This window comes from Charadrius vociferus, unplaced genomic scaffold (assembly GCF_000708025.1).
Source record: "Charadrius vociferus isolate BGI_N301 unplaced genomic scaffold, ASM70802v2 scaffold4, whole genome shotgun sequence".
Classification (NCBI taxonomy): domain Eukaryota; kingdom Metazoa; phylum Chordata; class Aves; order Charadriiformes; family Charadriidae; genus Charadrius; species Charadrius vociferus.
In genome coordinates, this window is record NW_009648150.1 from 1,203,866 (window position 1) to 1,224,573 (window position 20,708).

The window sequence follows — 20,708 nt, forward strand, 5'->3', positions numbered from 1 at the left end:
GGACTGAGCAGATGTTGAAGCTCCAAGACCTCTTTCCTTACTGGCAGCAGTCACTTTAGAGCCCATAACTACACATGTCAAGGTTTAAGGGTTTTTTAACCCTATGCAGGGCTGTTGTTTCCAATATGTTTTTCACATCCTGCAGTAAAAAAGGATTTGAGTCACCCCGATTGGCAAACCATCATCTGCAGCATATATTTCCCTGCCTAATACGTACCAGAAGCCACTCACAGCCAGCCAGTCACATCCACCCAGTGCTCCAGATGTCTTATCAACCTGTATTCAGGATATTTCCCTATTGCAATACCGTCTCAGGTTTCCTTTCAAGAAAGTCACATAAGCATCTACTTAATACCACTCTTCTTAGCTAAATATTTAAGCACAAAACTGCCATTACACACCTAAAGGATCCTTTTATCATCAGCAAGATTTCAGCTTTTGCTTGATTTTAAGTATAAACTTCAACATTTTGTCGAGTGGAGATGCCTTCTTGAACAAAGCTTTTATTGAATGAATTAACTAAACAAAACCAGACTTCCTAATTCCTAGGCTTTCACCTACTGGAAATGGGTTGTGTGGGTGCATGGCTTAAGAAATGAGCAAATGCTGAAGTTGCCCAGAGTTATTTTATGCCAGCAAGAGCAAATGCTGCCTTATTTGTCCCATACTTGTTCAAGACCTGAGTGCCTCACCCTAGTGAAATGTCACGAAACAACAGATGCAGACTGAGGGGAGGTCTTCAAGACAAAGGCAGTAACAGCAGGCCATGAGGTGCACACATTGCCATTACCAAATTTGAATCAAGATAAAAACATTGGTCTCTCTCTTGAAAAAGCTTTTCTGACCTTGGCTTAATGCCACAGAAACCCCTTGAGGTGTGTGCACATCAGATTAACTGCACTTGAGGTTTTAAAAAAGTAATTATTGGGTTTTAGATTTTCTTTGATAAGTCAGTATTAAAGTCCAAACACTGCCCTGCAGTTCTGCCTGCCCTTTGGTTGGGAGAAGCAAAAGCCATTTCATCTGACAGTTTGTGTTTTACTCGGGAAGTATTTCTCCCTGATCTTATTTCACTGCCCAGGACATGGCAAACTGCATCCCACTTTGGGACTTAATGTAGTATGGAGTAGGGAGAGAGTCTTCCTGTGGGATTTCTGAGCATTGGTACCACAGTACAACAGCGAGAGGCATAGAAAGCACAAAAACCTTACCAAGGAGGAAGGTGTTGCTGTGACTGCCAGCTGGCAGCTTGCATTGAGTTACACGTATGTACATTTGAACAACTATCGACCTGTCTTACCAGTTTTACACAGTCCCTTCATTTCCAATAACCTCTCCAAACTCTTTTTTTACTGTGTCTTTTTACAGTCTCTAGTATAACAGGATTTGAGTCCCAAACCTCAGCTCTTAGGTAAAAATCACGATCCAAAGACCTAATGGTCAACAGGTCCCTGGCAAGCTGGTAAAGCTTTTCTGCAAACTTCCTGGGAAAGCAGAGGCACAGGTAAGCAGGGGTAAGAGACTTGCTTTGAGTTACATTGTGAATTAATGTTTGAGGGAAGAACATCGCCTACTTGTTCTGGGCTAAACAAATTGCATTTCTCCTACACCTGCATGAGCTGAAATTACAGTTTGTCTCATACAATGGACCTGAAATAAGCAGAGTGTTCACAGTGAAGGGTTTATGCCATTAGGCTCTAGTGGATAAGTAGTGTTTGTTCCTAGAAAGTGATGGTCATGTCCTCTAAATGCCCTTTGCTGTGATATATTTTGATTAAGCATCCTGAAGAGCCCCCTGATGAAGACTCAGCCTGCCCTCATGCCGCACTAAACACTGCAAGAACATCTTAGCTAATTTCAGCTGTCAAAAAATTAACTACCTAGTCACAGCAGTCACCCAGCTACACTGAGCTCAGGGGAGATTCAGGGCTTAGGCAGACTTCATTGCCTTCCAGAGCTACCTGCCTCTATGCAGAAGAGGGTGATTCATCGTATCCTAAAATAGGCACGTAAACCAGGGATTTGCATCACGCTCTGGTAATGCTCTTCTCTCCTCCTCAGCTCTTGATGACTCTCGAGGGAGCCCAGATACCCAGCACTGACCAACCCTGGGGCCACATGGCTAAAATAATTTAAGATAAATCCCATGCAATGAGCTTTTTCCTACTCCAAGCAGCCAACCGTCTAAATTGGGCAGATCTTCAGAAGAAAGCTTTGCAGTTGTCAGGTCTGCTCCTCTGTGCAAGACAAATGCCATCCCTTACTTACAGACAGGGCTTGCAAGTAATTGCATTTCAGACAAGATTTTTCTATCCTTGTCCCTGCTGAGCCGTGAGGGGATGTTCTCATTTCAACATACAACAGAGCGTGCCTTTGGCATGTTCTATGCAGAGTGTATTTGACATTTTAATTGATGTCATTTGTTAATTAAGAAGGATAAATGATGACAGGCAGAGGGGAGGAGATATTATAAAGAATGAATAATAACCTTGTTCAAAAGCAGGTAATGAGATACTAAGTTAAAAATATGTAAGAACTTGCAAAAATGTCTAAATGTTTTTCAGAAATCAGGTGCTGCCTGTCTTTTCCTTATCGCAGAAATGTCAGGGAGCAAAATTCATCAGTCACTTACAACACGTACTCTTTACTCAAGGGTTTTCTAGCAGAAAAGGCCACGCATCCCTGGGTTAACCAACCGCCGGTTTCCTGCCGTGGCATGGATTAACGCTTAACCATTCTCTTTCTCTCTGCTTGCCTTTACCGCAGCTACCACCAAGGCAGAGGACACAGCCATGCCATCGCCAGGCTCAGCCTGCCCAGACAGGGCTGGACCCCGGCTCTGCACGGGGAGACGCCAGGCAGTGGTGACTTCCCTCAGCGGTGAGGAAGAAGAAAGCAGAGTCGGTGGTGTGACGGTCCACACTGATCCCCCTTTTAGATGCACCAGCAGCTGTGTTTGAGGCCTGTTTTCCCTAAATACTGTCTGTGTGCTGCAACGCAAAGCCCCTTAATAGAGAAGAACAGAACAGCGTCTCTCAGCCAGGAGGGTGGCTCTGCAGAAAAGCAGATCTGGAAAAGCCTTTGGTCTAGCTCCTTTCCATACAGGTGCACATTTAAGCAGAGATGGGAGGAAAGGCCAAGCGAAGGCTGGAGAAGAAAGAAAAGCAATTTGCACTAGCTGACGTGCAAGTGTGGGGAGAAAGGCTTGCACATCCCAACTCCCAATTCCAGTCTCTCTGAACCAGAAACCCCCCAAGCTTGGTATTTTGCAGCAACCAGGGCTTTTAACACCTATCAAAGGGCAGGCTGCTTTCCAGCTTCATCTGGACTTTCCTGCCCAGTTTGAAATGGCACTCTCCCACTCCCTCTTTCCTTCAAGGGGCCAGGCTTGAGATGGTCCCATTGACATATTGCATTGCCCAGGTTCACCTCCATCTTTCTGATCTCCCCCTCTCTCCTCTCCTGCTCCTATGAGCTCTCCAGCAGAAGCACCAGTACCTATGTCCATGTCTGTGTGGAATATGGCACAAATACTTGCATCTGGTACAGGCTCAAAAAGCTACACAGGTATGGGAGTTATTTGCTATGGTCTATAATGAGTATATGTGTGTAAGTGTGTCTCCTAGGATGAAAGGTGAGATAGTTTACAGAAGGTGTCCACATCTGGGAGCTTAGGAGCGAAGCTGCATTTTTCGAGTAACCAGCAGAGCAGCCAGAAGATCCCAAGTCCCTGTTCTGGCTCTTCTAGGGAGTCTGGGTTACACCTTCAGCACGTCTCCTGCCTTCTCCAACCCTCAGTTTCCCTTGGCAGAGGTCAAGGGGGAAGGCAACAGTGAGCACCACTTGCAACTCTGTCTGGGGGTCTGAGATGAGCACCAGCACTGGGGCAGTGGCAGCGGTTTCTGCATGCAGGTAAGTTGCAAAATTGCTAGAAAAGTTTATTTTCAATTTCCATTTTAAAAAATCTGCGAAAAGTTTGGGGAGGTGATTAATCCCAGCTCCAGATTGGTGGAGGCTGACTGTTTGTGGTTTTTTTTCTATTTGTTTTAGGTTGTTTACTCAAAGTATTCATTTGTTTACCTTGTTGTTTTCCACTCCCTGCATCTGTTCATTTGTTTAACTATAAGTCTCCTCATTTTCCACTTCTGTTTCTTCTCATTACAGTGGAGCATCTGCTTAGCACTTAAAAAAATCAATCAAAAATGATCTTATATCATGGAGCAGAAAGTTTTCATAAAGTATGAGTGAAGAATGATTATTGTCTGCATAATCCCTTTTGTTATTACTATTTGTTTAGGCTCCAGTTTGACAACAATTCTGGATGCCCTTGATGAACTTTTTTGGGGAAAAAAGCAGGGATGATGACCTAAAGGAATTCCCTGAAAATCAAGGAAACAAGACTATTGTCTTTCCCTCCATTCTGCAAGTCATTTCAAAACCAGTCTTGAGATGGGGATAGCCTGCAAAAGCTTAGGGTCTTCCCTGCTAACCAGAAATCCCAAGTCAGGATGAGCCTGGCTAGCTGTGACCCTACTGGAACCTCTGCAGAAAGCTTGCATGGGCACATTTGTGCAGTGCTCATGGGAAACGCAGCATCACTGTCACCTCCACCAGCTTACCCTACTTGCCAAAATTCTCTTTTCTTCCCTTCTTCCTTGACCAGCAGCTGCTGGGGGCTCTCAGAGTCCATGCCTGGCAGGAGGGAAGTTGGGGAGAGCATCCCCACACCCCTCTGCCTCCCAACCAGCGCAGCAACCACAACTCTCACCAGTTATTTGTGCTGAGGAATCTTGTCTGACCAGTTGACAGTTAGAGGAAACCATCTTGTTGATTAAAAGAAACATGTAATATCTGGGGAAAAGATATTAAGAGCGCATAAGGGGGTGACATGAGGCTGAGTGTCCTTTTGCTGACTAACGGCTGCAGGCAATAGCAATTCATTAATGTAATCGAGTCACACAAAGTTTCAGGATAATATTGCCGAGTTTTGCATGAGTGATTGAAGTGAGTGGCAAGTAGATGAGCCTCTGTCAGCTTTTCCAGCAACTGTCCAACTTGCTTCCAGGTCCAAGTTTATGTCTAAGAGGTCATCCTATTGCCAGTAATCCATCACAACTAACTCTCTATCACACACAGTACATCCCCAGCTCAGCCTGACCCTCCAGCTTATCTATTTATTCTGCATCCACTGCTTTCAAGGAGTTTTGAACAATAACTCATTAGAGATTTCCCCAAGTAGAAGTGTATGGGGTGAGTTACTATTAGTATTCTAAAGCAACAAAAACATAATCAATTTGCTCCCTAGGATGCAGTCACAGACAGCATGAAGGTCTTATTTATTAGTGACATGGATAATGGTACAAGTTTGGAAAAATGCATCTGCTCCAAGCTGAACCTTCTGAGGCTCAGGATGGCGGGGTCTCGGCAGGGCACACAACTCCACGGCTCACCTCTCCTGGCCCTTCAGGTGACCATGAGCACAGCCTGGCTTGTGCTGGAGCATGCCTGGTCCTAGCAACTTGCACAAGTTGCAACACACTCATGCTGGCTCCAGCAAAGCCTCAACGTGGCTTTTTACACCAGCACAAGGCATCATTGGGCAAGAATGAAGAGGGAGCCCTCAGCACTGCATCTTTGTGTGCTTTTTTGCACCAAGGGGGACAATTTTGGCCCTTTAGTTTGTAGCAGCCTGGAGAAGCCTGAGCTATCTTTCACCGTCTTTCCCCAGTGTTATCGCCATCTGGTAGATCTTAAAAAAAAACAAATAAAAACAAACCCAAAAATTCATCCACACAGCAACACTGCTCAGACATCGTGGTATTGGGAAACTGCAGTGCCTACATATGAGTATTCAGAGACAGAGCATCTGAGTTGAGTTGTAGAATGGACCGATGCCTTGTGAATAAAAATAAATGCCAGTGGATACTCTGTGCCTGTTCCTGCCCGTTTACTCAGACATTTCTTTCTCCTCACTAGACATAAGACAGGGAAGAGTTTCTACAACACGAGATAATACTTGCTACATAAAAGTACGGTTCTTCTAATTAGCAGAGATATTCACGGCAGTGAATAGAAGAAAATTTTTTTTTCCCTGCCCTATTCTGCTGTAAAGATATGATATCATTTAGAACATCACTTAATTAAATACTAGAAATGAAGACACTTTGGAATTGAATAATTCTTTTCTCCCACAATTCTTTCTAGTGTTCAAATATTGGTCAGAAAAAATCTAGCCTTGTCACAGTCATCTAGTACTTAATTGGTTTTTTATTTAGTTCAGTATTAAAGCACGAACTTTGAGGAAAAAATTAATTCATTGCTCTCCAGTGTGGACAGCTCGCAATGAGTAATTGTGCAGAAAGAAAGAAAACAACCCCAAGACTTTGTAAAGCCCAACATCTGATCTCGGTATCATCTGTCATCCTTTACAAAACTCTAGGTGACACAGGAGGTACATCTTTTCTATGTTAGCATTGAAAAACAAACTGAAGGTAGGATTTTCAAAGGCGCTTACTTCTTGCTGCCCTCTCTTGATTGCCATTGAAACCACTGGTAAAAATCTTTTCTCCCTTCCCAGATACCAGGTTATGCCAAGCACATCTGAGCACCCCACATACATAAAAAAAACCAAACCAAAACATCAACAAATGCTTGTTTGTTTCATCTTATTCGTGTCAGGTCAATGATACGGAGACTCAAAGGTTATTTTGACCAGCCCAGTCCACTAGGGATACTCCTCCCTTCAAGTTGCCTCTTTAGCCCACAGCACAGCTCTTCTCATCATGCCATTTACTCAGGAAGCAGAGGAGATACTGCTGGTGCCTTTTTCTCCTTTCAGCTTTGCTCCGATTTAGACAGCTATGGAAGAGGGCAACCAGGATTTCCCAAGGCAGGAGAAAGGAGCGGTGGGATAGCTTTGGCCTGCTGCAGTGCATAGGGCAGCACCAACTTCCATGTCAGTGGCTTGGCAGAGCTACTGGGGCTGAGCCAGGCAACTGCTGGGAGTCAGCTGCAGGAGTTGGCAGGGCATTTGGGGCTGGCCCATGGTGCCATCATTACACTTTTTTGAGACAGCAGGCATGGGCATGAGCCAGATTTGTTGAAAAGTGATAACAAGACTTGTATTGACACCAGGAACAGAGGGCTTAATACATGCCTGGTGCATTAGGAAGACACATGAAGCAGGGGATAAAGGACAAAGATCATCTCAGGCATCCCAGCAAACTGAGAGCATGATTTTACAGAGTGGATGCTGTCCCAATCCTCCCCTTGAAACTGTCTTGCACAGATCTGGCACAGGGATGCTGATCCCTATCCCTGCTCCTGCATCAGTGATGTCCTGCAGGCAAAGATGATTGAAGGGAAGTTGTATATGTGAGACTGTCCTAGCTGGAAAAAAACCCTGACAGCACACACGCCTACAAATGTGCTTTTAGAAGAAAGGTGTGGCTTTGGCCATGTGCTAAAACCAGGTTAGCGAAGACAAGACAGGTCATGATTTCTGCACAGCAGCAGATCATTGTGTCTATTAAAAACTACAGACTATCTTATTTTACTCCCCTGTTTATCATATAGTAGCTAGTGTGCTCTGGGGACAGCACTTTTCCTAGTGAGGGGAAGGAAGGGGGAGAGTGGGGCACAAAAGAATGCTGCAGAATCAGCGGAGAGTTAACACACAAGGAGATTGCAGTCTCTTCATTAGCACCAAATAAGAGCAGTTTTGAAACACATGAAACACTTTGAGCCTTTTGCTGCACCATCTGTTCTGTCCGGCTAAATTCTCATATTAATCATCTTTACTCCTTGTGAGTAATTCCCTTAGGGAAAATCTACTAAGCATGTTTAAATTTATTAAAACTATCACAGTTTATTAAGAGTCTGTACCCAGTGTCTTCTTCCTTTCAAACCTGATGATGGGGAGAGAAAAACAGTAGTAATTGCAAAATGATTTCTCTCATCTCTGTACCTCCCAGTGTTATTCAGGGCAGTAGTGGGTACTGGTGTCACAGTGACATCTCATGCATGTCCACTGCAGTATGCCAAGCACTGTGCCAGCACATGGTGTCAAAAGATTAAGAAGAGATGCAGATGTGGTTACAGTTTGAGAACAAGGATATAAGTAAGAGAAGAACAGCGTCCACGAAAGTTGTCAGCTGCTCTCCCATTAGCTAAAGTACATAAGCCCGTTCCTAATTTTTAGCATACCAGCCTAGGTAGGCATCAGCCACTTGGTCAACTCCAAACTACATCTCCCAAGACAGTAGAAAAGATTTTCTGCTTTCATTACCCTGTGCAGATAAACAAAAGGAAGCAGAGAACAAGGCTGGCACCATGAGAAGCCAGGGAGCACCTGATACACCTCATGGTAGCAGGAATTTGTATTCCAGGAGTTTAAGATATTAGTCTGACAGCAGCAGGAGAAAATACTGAAACAGTTTACATCAAGCTCATGTTGTGTTCTCCAGCTGCACAAAAACAGTGGACTTTTAATAACAGAAGAACGACTCATTTGTCTGGTCTGAATTATCACTTTCTGCCTCAGCTTCCTCACTTACATAAGGAATACCAAAAGATTTTTTCCTTTATCAATAATGGAGATTAATTAACGTGTATAAAGGACTGTCAAGCCATACCCAAAGAGTGAAAAAGACTACAAAATCCAAGCCAGGGCTTGGACTCAGGCGAACAACTTCTGCACTGAAGTTAACACCGCTGACAGTGCTTAGTTTACACTCTGTTAGTTAAGCCTATCAAACTCATGAAAGACGTCAGAAGAGGAACTGTGCTAGCCCATCGGTCACACTGGTAACGAAATCCACCTTACAGGGACATCAGCTGCTGCACCAGACCCTGGATTGCAAAAAGGGTGGTGCAGGTGCATGGCCCTTTCTGCCCACTTTTTTCCAAGGCCAGTAACTTCGGTGGGCTGCAACGTCCCAAGCCACCAGGTTTTGTACACCATGGACCACAGCCCAGAGCTGTTTCACCTTATGCGTAAGTTATTAGAGCTTGGTTTGCATGGGACAGAGGCATAGGAAAAAAGTTGAGCATAGCCAGGTTCTTCCATCCAAATACAAGCATAGAGACAACTACCCCTGCAAAACTCCTTTTGCAAGCTTGACGCACTCCATCTAGGAAACAGCTTTAATCTGTACTGGCTAGTGACTCCCAGCTGAATAAGTTTACTTCTCCTTGAGGGGGTTGCCAGCCTAACTCAACTCATGTGCCTAAACTGGCAAAACCCACTGAAGTGTAAACAGGCCATCTAGGGTGTTCAGAAACCCATTCCTGGGTAATTGGTTTCTGTAATGACTCATAAACACAAGCACAAAATATGGGAAATCTTCCCCTGCAGATTCGCTCAAAGTACATACAGCTTTTCACCTGTGACAAATAATAAAAACCTCTTCCTTTTATTTTCTTCCCCCATCCCCCCTCTCCCCCCTTTCACCTCCCTTCCCCCCATCTCTCCCCAAATTAATCACACAAGAAAAAAGGGGGATCAGGCTGAGTGCCATGGGCTAAAGGATAAAAAACCCAATAGAATCACATGCACACAGAGAGGGAGCAGGGACACGCAGAAATGCCATATGGAGAGTAAACAAGCTGTAGTGACCTTCTCTGGCTTTCTCAAATATTCATGGGAAGCAAGCTCATGGGGATACAAAGCTAATAATAATGAACACACCAGTATCCCATCACCTCCAGCATCCTGGCATGTTCCGGATCCCCCTTCCAACACAGTTGCCTCCCCCCTTGCATGCCAGATGCCTGTCAGCCCAACAGCCCAGACGAGAACCAAGCTGCCTGGTGGTCTCCAGCCCTTTGCTAATACTTAGAGCTAAAACAAAAAGGGGGGTGCAATGGTATAGGGGCCTCACATCCAGGCCTTTTTAAATAGAGAAGAGCAGACAATATCAGACCTTCAGGGAGACCTGGCAATCTGTGGACTTCACTAAATTAAAAGATAGAGACTAGCATCTTGCAACACCAATGTTAAATTTTTACTTTTGTGCCTTGAACACAGACCTTAGGTTTTTTTCCAGCCTCTGAGGACCATGTTCATTAGGTACTTTCTGGAGATCAGGGATGGCATGTGTTACCAAATTACTGACCTCAGACATGAAAGAAGTCATCTTATTAGAAGCCAGCCATTCAACCATAGCAAATTACATTTCTTGAAGGATTTCAGCCTTGAATTTTCATTCTGCAATGTATTTCAAAGGAAAAATGGGTCCTCCTGTACAGATAGCTGGAAGAATGAAATATGTAAGATGAGATGATTTTTCCAAAGGACAATGATCTATTTAAAATACGTTGAGTGGAGATGATTCAAATTATGTTGATGTGACTGCTTAGAAAATCTAAACACACACAAGTTTTTGCATCATCAGTGCTTTCAGCTCTAATCTCTTAAAAATAAAGGGAAAAAATGGCAATGTTGTCATTGGTTGAAAGACAGCCGCAGGATCTTGATTTTGGTTTTCTTTGCTTCTCTTTGAACTGTTTTTCTTTCTCCTACATACTTCTAATCTCACAAAAGATATTTTTAAGAAATAGGTGTAATTGCCCAAAGGTGAGGTGGAAAAGAAAGAAGCAAAAGAAGAGTTATATAAAGACTGAGGGCAAGAATAGCTGGACAACATCTATAAAAACCACCTGGTCCCCCGCCAAAAAAACAACACAGCTGGAAGCTTTAAGAAAGGGTTTAAATGTTGCTGAAAGCAATTTAGGTCACTTGCAGTAACTACCCGAAGGTGAATATTGCAATCATTTGCTAGAGGTTTGGTGAGCACAGAGAATATTTGGAGCTATGTGAGGGCTAAGCTGAAGCTGGCTAGAGCTGCCGTTCACCCAACTTTGCCCCACTGGGGAGCAGGGATTTTCCAGGGTGGAAAAACTGCTCTAGCACAGACCTGCTGCTCTGATTCCCCCCCTATATTTTCATCTCACTTTCTCAGGCTATCACAGAATGGTAGAGTTTGGAAGGGACCTTTGGACATCATCTAGACTAAGGCCCCTGCCAAAGCAGGTTGGACAGGAATGCACACAAGCAGGTTTTTATTATCTCCAGAGAAGGAGACTCCACAATTTCTCTGGGCAGCCTTTTCCAGTGCTCTGTCAGTAAAGAAGTTTTTCCTTATGTTCAGACAGAACTTCCTGTATTCCAGTTTGTGCCAATTGCTCCTTGTCCTCTTGCTGGGCACCACTGAAAAGAGTCTGGCCCCAGTCTCTTGACACCAGCCCTTTAGGTATTTGTACGCGTAGATAAGATCCCCTCTCAGTCTTCTCTTCTCCAGGCTAAACAGATCCAGGTTTTTCAGCCTTTCCTCATAAGACAGGTGCTCCATTCCCCTGATCATCTTCATAGCACTCTGCTGGACTGTCTCCAGCAGTTCCCTCTCATTCTTGAACTGGGGAGCGCAGAACTGGACACAACACTCCAAATGTGGCCTCACCAGGGCAGAGTAGAGGGGGAGGATGACCTCCCTCAACCTGTCGGCCACATTCTTTTTAATGCACCCCAGGGTACCATTGGCCTTCTTGACCATGAGGGCACATTGCTGGCTCATGGTCGTCCTGTTGTCCACCAGGACTCCCAGGTCCCTCTCATCAGAGCTGCTTTCCAGGAGGTCAGCCCCTAACCTGTACTGGTGCATGGGATTATGCCTCCCTAGGTGCAGAACCCTACACTAGCCCTTGATGAATTTCATAAAGATCCTCTCCGCCCAGCCATCTAGCTTGTCCAGGTCTCACTGAATGGCAATACAGCGTTCTGGTGTGTCAGCCACTCCTCCCAGTTTTGTCTCATCAACAAACTTGCTGTGGGCACACTCTGTCCCATCATCCAAGTCATTGATGAATATGTTGAACAAGACTGGACCCAGTACGGACACCTGGGGAACACTGCTAGTTACAGGTCTCCAACTAGACTTTGCACTGCTGATCACAATGCTCTGAGCTCTGCCATTCAGACAGTTCTCAATCCACCTCACTGTCCACTCATCTAACCCATACTTCCTAAGCTTACCTATGAAGAGGTTATGGGAGACAGTGTTAAAAGCCTTGCTGTCAAGGTACTTGAGGCAGACAACGTCCACTCCTCATCCACCTAGCCAGTTATGCCATCATAGAATGCTATCAGATTGGTCAAGCGTGATTTTCCCTTGGTGAATCCGTGTCGACCATTCCCGATAACCTTCTTTTCCTCTACATGACATCCAGAAACAACTGCTCCATCACTTTTCCAGGGATGGAGGTGAGGCTGGCTGGCCTGTAGTTCCCAGGTCCTCCCTCTTGCCCTTTTTGAAGACTGGCATGACATTGGCTTTCCTCCAGTTCTCAGGCACCAATCCTGTTCTCCATGACCTTTCAAAGATGATGGAGAGCAGCTTCACAACAATATCTGCCAGCTCCCTCAGCACTCATGGGTGCATCCTGTCAGGGTTCACTGATTCGTGGGTGTCAGGTTTGCCTAAATGATCTCTGACCTGATCCTTCTCAACCAAGGGAAAGTCTTCCTTTCTTCAGGCTCCCTCTCTTATTCAGGGTCTGTGATTCCCGACGGCCAGCTTTAGCAGTAAAGACTGAAACAAAGAAGGCATTCAGTAACTCTGCCTTCTCTGCATCCTCCATCATCAGGGCACCCGCGTCATTTAGCAGCAGACCCACATTTTTCCTAGTCTTCCTTTTGCTACTGATGTACTTGAAGAAACCCTTCTTATTGTCCTTGACATCCCTTGCCAGATTTAATTCCAAGTGGGCCTTAGCCTTCCTTGTTGCATCCCTGCATACTCTGACAACCTTCCTATACTGTTCCCAAGTGACCAGTCCCTTTTCCACATTCTGTAAACTTCCTTCTTCCATCAGAGTTTTTTCAGAAGTTCCTTGTTTATCCATGCAGATTTCCTGTCTCCTTTGCCTGATTTCTTAGTCATAGGGATGCACTGATCTTGAGATTGGAGGAAGTGGTGCTTGAATATTAACCAGCTCTCTTGCACCCCTCTTCCTTCTAGAGCCCTGGCCCATGGGATTCCTCCAAGTAGGTATAACGCATTCCTGTGATAAGTTAAACAGTTGTGCTTTTTAGCACAGAGATCCATACGTTGTGCTTGGGTGGCTGAGGGGTAAATATGTGTCATGGGATAAGCTGCATTTTTCCTATACTTTTACCAACCTCCCTTATGCTTAGCCCATTAATCCAGTACATATGAAGATACTTCTAATATTCCAGACATCTGAACAAGTCCAGCCTCTAATAAAAAACCCAAACAAAATAAAGAAGCGGGATTCAAGCAGAAAAGATTTTTTTCTGTGCCCACATGTGAAATCGCTCCAACAAAACCACATTCATTTGTCATTTATTGGTGAATAAATTGGTATTACAGTGCTGGGAAATGTTGAGCGAGGAATGCCAAAGAGAAACAAAAAGAAACAAAGAGAAACAAAACTCAGTCCTTCAGCTACCTGGGAAGGAAAGCTTGAGGAGAGGAGAGATGCAAAGAGAAGATGAGAGGAGTGAATGGGGATCTGTGAGGTACCAGGGATGAATGGAAAGATGAGAGCAAGGAGATAGCTGTACAATAGGAACAGTGCAATAACACATTGTTGTTGATCATGACACTATTTTAACCCTCGAGATGTTTTGCTCTCTCTCATTACCCAGGAGAATTTTTCCTCATAAGCAAGCATAGGCACATGTGTACATCCTAACTCAAGAGCAGCATCCACCATCTTATCAGAAGTGGTCTATATCTTTGTATTGGCACATGAGTGGTCATGTTATAACAACATCATGCTATAATTCCATATTTTTGTACAAGCCCCACCCACCCCCATATTGAGGGCTTCCAGGAACAGCATTGTATACCACTTGGCCTCTGGAAACATGGCGCACTTCGGTTTTAATTCAATCCAACCTCAACCTTTCTGCTCACTTTGGTGTTCTTTGCTCAATGTCACAGCAAGAGTGGTTTCCTGATTACCTAGCTACATGTTTATAATTAATTTCTCTCGGGAGGATTACAGCCAATATTATTACCAAATGCATTTCCTAAGTATTGAATCAGCATTTGTTCCAAAAAATACATGTGATTTATTTTCTCCCTAGGGAGTAGACATTTGTAAGTAGAAGATTACTGACATGCTGCAACCAGAAAGCAAAACATAATAGCAATTAATACAGCATCATGAATGAAAGCTCACTTGCTGCAGAAACCTCTCAATGGCAGCAACTCGACAGCGCCTGTGTCACAAAATCTGCTGCAGGAATCAAAATACCAAACAAGATTAAGACTAAGAGTGTGGGATTTAAACTCTCTGCAGCAGACATTATCCTTTTATTCTACCTTTGAATGGCACTTAGCAGACAGAGGTCCTGCACTACAACGGATGCTCCAAGTGCTGGCACCAAGGATGAAGGGTAACACATGCCCGTGAGAAAGCTTCGTGGGTGTTTCAGAGGAACTGAGGCCTTTTGATAGGATAGCTTTCAGAATAAATTTCAATTTTTCTTTTTTAAATCTTCATTATTTCAGAGGGAAAAAGAAGAGAGAAAACTGGCTTCCAGAGAAGATATCTTTGACCAGCTCTGAAGTAATAAAGCAAATGGCCATGGCATGATCTAATATGTCTTATAAATCACTAATCTCTTAATACAAAGCATAGAAAAGTGTCTCACAGTCCTCATTCAGTTCAATAGCAATTTGGCCCTATCCTTCCTTGCTGTGCTATTCTGTGAAAGGAGATGCCTTGCTTAATCAAAAAACACTCACTGGCTTGCTAATGCAAGCCTCAGGTGCTTGCCAGAGGCATCTTTGTGAGCACACAGAGAACCATAGTGTCACAGCAAAGCTTTGGGTCACCTTGCCTCATAGTGAGGTCTCCTGCAGCTGCAGCATCCCCACAAAGCAGCCTATACCCCTTCAACCCCTGCTGTGACTCTCCCCAAAGTTAGTTGCACTGTGCAAGTTTGGCTTTCCCTGCTCCCCTTCAATGCAGCACTAGGTCACGTCCCAGGCTCTTTTGTAGGTGTCCGCAAGGAACCAGTTTTACACAGCACACCTTCTCCCACAGGATTACCTTTATGCACAGGCAATGCAGGGAGAAAAGGGCATTGCAAGGTGCCCACCAGCTGACTCAGTGGGCTTGAGTCCTGTAACCCTCTCTCCCATGATACAAGTGGATGGTGTCAGGGCATGGGGATGAACCCTGAAACCCAGGAGTCCAGCAGTGCTGGAAAAGGCCACATTAATGAGGGCTGGCAAGCCCCTGCTCATGGATGATTTGAAGATCAATTTCTAATTGCCAGTGCAGGTGTGACCTCAATTGTTTCTCAAACAAAAACTTGAGGTATTGTGCAAGTAAAACTGCTTTCACTGAGAAACTACCAGTGAACTTCAGCGTTTCCCAGCAGCGTGTGGTCAGCAGGACTGAAAAGGGGTAAAGTGGATCTGCAAGATAATGGGAAGAGTCCCTCCCTCCATCCTTTTCCTTTATTCATCCAGCTCTAAAACTGGCACTTAAACCTTTGCTCTATTAACAAGGTACCTTGCAAATGTTGGTAAAACATCTTGCAGGCCACAGAAGGGAGAGACAAGCATTTTAAAAAGTGTGATTTTTCATTATCCTGTTGTATCTTTTATAATTGTTTCTAAGGGTGAGCACAGGGCTGGTGGTAACTGGGGGCTGTGTGTGGGAAGCCTGAACATTGCTCAGATCTCCCCACAGACATCCCAGCTGTTGCAGCATCCAAACTTTAACTTAAGGAAAGTGTTTCTGCCTATGAAGATAACTCAGTCTAAATTGCAAACTTTCTGAGTCCACAGCAGGGCTGAAATAACCATGGCAAAAGATACAGGAACTTTAAGAGATATAGGAACTTTCTACCCCTCCTCCAGTATAATGGCCTGCAAGGCTTTTAAAACCTGATTAATAACATTAAGGCATCAACAGCCTTAACCTTTTCGGTACCTTTTGCTGAAGCAGAGCATCCTACTCCTGTGCTTGCCGGTTTCCTTCAATGAGCCATGTATTTGAAAGAATGGCACAGTACAATTAACTGTGTGGGTCTGGACTACAAAAAAAAAAAGTGCTTGGGTGGCAGGGATAAGTGAACTGTTCACCTCCAAATTATACTGGCAGTGTTTATTATGGTAATGCCAATTAGAAAATACAACAGGAAGCTTGTTCTTTCCCTTTCCTGAACCAGAAGCCCACATTGTTTCACGCTGTCTTTCTTTTGATAGCAACAAACTTGGAGTCTGGCTCATAGCCAGGTTTGTGAGTTTTTCTACATTTTTTAGAAAATTTCATGCATTAATAAAAGTAGGTCATTGAAATACACATGTGCAACAACCCAACTTTTGTCACATGGCACTGACTACCATCAAATTATGGCTATTAAATCTGGACATCTCAACAAATCTTCTGGGTTTTGATCTTAACTGTTAGTGCACTAGCTGGGAAGTCAGCACTGTATGCAAGTCTTCATCCTCTTTTCCTGTCTCCTTTGAAATTGGGAAATTGGGCCCAGTGGACCACTGCTTTGTCCCAGTAGGACCATTCTTGCACTCTTCGAGACATACAGACAAAAATCGCTGGAGCACTGATTTGGCTCAAACCATTTTCCAAAATGCCACAAACTGTTGTTTTCCTCTTCCTTTAACTAACTGAGCAGATTTTCCAGTTCGTGATGTCTTGGGTTACGGCATGTGCATTCACTTTTTACTATGTGGTAATGGCTGCAGCTTATCAGAAGTGTACAAATGTAAATGTTTCTCATAGAGTGACCTGCACAGTAGAGGTAACTTGGGATCCTTAAGAACATTTTAAACAAACAGATTTGTTGATAAACAACTTGACTGCTTGCATGAAAGTCTTAGCAAAATGAATTTCTGTGCTATTTCTAATGCAGAGCAAGAGGGTTTTGCTTGCTTCCCCAGAACTGTAGCCCTGCACGTCTCCCAGCAGCAACAGCACATTTTAAACTGGAATTTGAAGTTGTGAACGGCTCATGTTTGAAACAGCGAAAAGGTCCTCATGGATTCAGAAAAAGAGGGCAAGAATGACATGGCTCCAAAAATACTGCATTTTGGGTTCTTTGCTTTATTGATCTTTAATGCCAACAAATTGGAATTACGTATTTGAGTTTCCTTCCTACAGTGTAAAAGCAACCTCCTGGCTAGGAGGACCCCAAAGCTTTGGGTCTTCCTAGCTTCTGACCACACTTGTTCCATTCCTAAATGACTGCAGAAACATGTGGGAACCCCTGTGGGGAATGTAGGTTTCTAAAGGTTACCTCTGGTGTGTATTACTGTAGATCTCTGCTCTCCAAGTGGTAAAGCTGTTTCTGCATTGGGTTCCTTTGACTTAGACGGTTCGTAATTCCCCATTTTTGGTTTTATTGTTTGGGGGTTTTTTTAATTTATTTTTTACCCCTCCATCAAATAGTTAAGAGGACAGGAGATACTTGCATTCTTTTTGTCATACAATCTGTATGTTATAGCTTGTAACACCCTGTTTCTTCCCTCATTCATAAATGAAGGTACATTTCTTCATGCATTCACTGGGAGATGCATATTATTGTATGAATTTCTGGTCAATTTTATATACCAATGGCTAAAACTTGTTCTTATTAGTCTCAGCTTTAATAAGGCAATGAGTAAAAATTCAACATATTAAAGTCAAAAGGAACCTGGATCAGACACAATCTATGTCAAGCATCTAAGTTACCCCATATAACCCCACCTCATAATCATAACTGTATCATAAATGATTGCTCAACTCCAATTATTTTAAATACTCCTCACAATCAACAGAGGTTCATCCCTATAAACCTATTTGACCCCTTTCCTCAATGAGGCACAATTACATACTTAACAGTCCTGCATTAACCTTTGACATAGGTAGGAATTAGTGATCAAATCTGACATACAAGTGATGGAAAGTTGCCAAGCAGCCTCAAAAAAATCCATCTCCAGAATGAACCCAACACCATGGCCCTTTTAGGGAATAGAAATTCGCCTGCAAGGTGGATATTAAAAGATAAGCGAGACTTTATTGATCTTTCATTTCTCCCTACTACACTGTTGTTAATTGCAAATGTTAAGAGGAAAAGTATTCAAAGTAAGCAAAGCTTTTCAGTATTAACCTCAATAAGTGAATTAAGCAGCAATACATTGCATAAAATTGGAGATCACTAATGGGTCAAAAAATGCAATTCATTCTTGCTCTGGGCAATCAAAACTCTCAGATGATAGACCTCTGCAACTTACTGCAAGCCTGGTAATTGCTACCCATTACTGCGATAATCAGAGTCTGACCCCAGGGACAAGCAATACCAAAATCCTATTGGATTTCAGAAGCACCGGGGCAGCAGCCTCCACCAACAGGCCTGTCCTTTGAAAAATCCAAGCCAACAATTCATCCTATGCACTTGAACAAGGCTAAGTCATTTAAACTGCTTCCAGAAGAGCAAGGGGTTAAATTCATCTCAAGGCTATTCTGTTGAAATAATGATAAATCTGGAGCAGTGTTAATTAACAACCACAAGACATTATTTTCCTATTAGCAGTAAAAAAACCCATGACCATTCACAGGCAGCTGTATTTCAGCAGTAAAGGTATAACTGATATCAAAAGTGTCCAGTTTAGCCTCTGAATTGCTCCTTAGGCATTGCAAAGCTCAAAGGAGGGAGAAAGAGAATAATACTCTTCCTACAAGGGTAAGCATCAAGAGCAGCTGTGCAGGGGTCAGTGAAATAAAACAGGTGGAGAAAGAGATGCAAAGTCTGGAATAGGAAATTGCTTTACCTTTACCTTGCTTTACCTTTTTTTTTTTTTTTTTTCAATCTTGCGATCTTGGACTTGTTTTGTGCCTTGTGTCCTAAGAGCCAACATCTCCCCACTTCTACCTGTTGCTTGCAGCAATGAACCTACAAAGAGCGCACTGCCATATTTTAACTGATGATGTTGAACTCCTGGAGCAATTATCTGTGACCATGGGAGGTCTGGGACATCCTGGAAGAGCTCTTATGATTTCCAAGTGGTCCAGGAGAAGGAACACAATAAATCTCCAGCAGATCAGGGAAATGCTACACTTTATCTCTGTTCAAACACAAGTGATTCAGAGGTGCTCTATTTCAATTTTTAATTCTGCAGATTTTCACTTCCTTGAAGTTGCTTAAAACATTCAACACTGTGCTTAAAATATGCACATGCATGTTGTGTTTGCAGACCCTTGCACCCAATGGTGCCCTCAAAGACCACATCTAAAAGTTTCTTGCCAGCAGTATTTTAAAAAGAAGACAGCAGGGTAACAATACTGGAATTCTCCTGTGAAATAATTATACATTTTATATCTGTTATCTTACCCTGACACTGATCTTGTGGGCTTCCATATACTGGAACTCCCTAAAACTCAGTGACACTAATATATAGGCACCATTTCTATCCAGTAATCACGCCATGCCAGAGATGGGAAGAGTTCTCATTACATCGCATGGCTCTTCAAAACATAAAACCTGCATAAGCACAGACATGATTCATGAAGACCTTGACACAACAGGATGCTCAGCAACATGGGCAGAAGCACATGCAGAAATCATGACAAAAGCACGTATTGAAACTTTCCCAGAATTGTCTATTCTCCCCTCCCTGCCCCCCCATATTGCTGGTAAGTATAATAAATCCCTCCTGCAAGATCTGTGTTCCTCCCTCCCCATTTGCAGTCTCTGTAATGGTCTCTCTTGTGCTCTCTCTTCCTTATCGCCTCTCTTGGAAAGGACAGCAATTTATTGTGCGCAGACAAGAACAAAGGTGCCTTAGGAAACTGTTCTTTCACACACATTTTTGATATTTTATTTCTCCCAGTTCTGCATGTTTATTTGCATTTTGCAGCTTCCAACAATTTCAGAGGGCTGCATTCATAGTTTATTTTTATCTTGTTTCCATGGCTCATAAAGAAAGGAACAGTACCTCAACCTGCCAGGTAATGCAGAAACATTTTTTTTAAGGCATTTTGCTTCAAAACTGCTTTGTTCTTTACTTGTGCTGTGCACTTCATCCCCACTGCCAAACTGGTTTCCAGCTCATATGTAGGCAGATTCAAGTACTGGGCAGCAACACCCTAGGAAGTCCCAAGATTTACACTCCTTATTCCCTGCTTTTTGCAGCCTGTGGCACTGTGCAACAGCAATAAGGTGACCCAAGCTGTCTTAGGGCTTTTCACCTACAATTTTTCTCCCCATCCATCTCTAATGACTTACCTCCTCCTAGCCTTTATGTGCCTGGCTATACATGGGCACTGACTGATGGGGGTCATTCCTGACTTGCATCAATGTAAGAGAAAAGAGGATCAGGCTCAAAATCCAATAGGTTCTTTGGGATCTTCCACAATGTACTAAGTGCACAGTGATTTTATTGGCAAGTCAGTCACAGAAGTCTAACCAGCTTCCCATTAAGTGGTTGTTTTAGTATGTTTTGGCCCACCTAAATATGTCATATAATTAGGAAAACGATCAAATGAAGTGCAGGCACAGGTGTGTCTGCTTGTTATTTACCAATGCTGCATGACATTTAGATGGGAAACAGCAAATATATGTGTGTGGTGCAGCCTGCGACAGCCCCAGCCTCACCACAGAGGAAAATATTCTCAAAAACAACACACAGAGGTGGGTTGGTCCCACCCTCTGCACAGTCTTTTGTTCT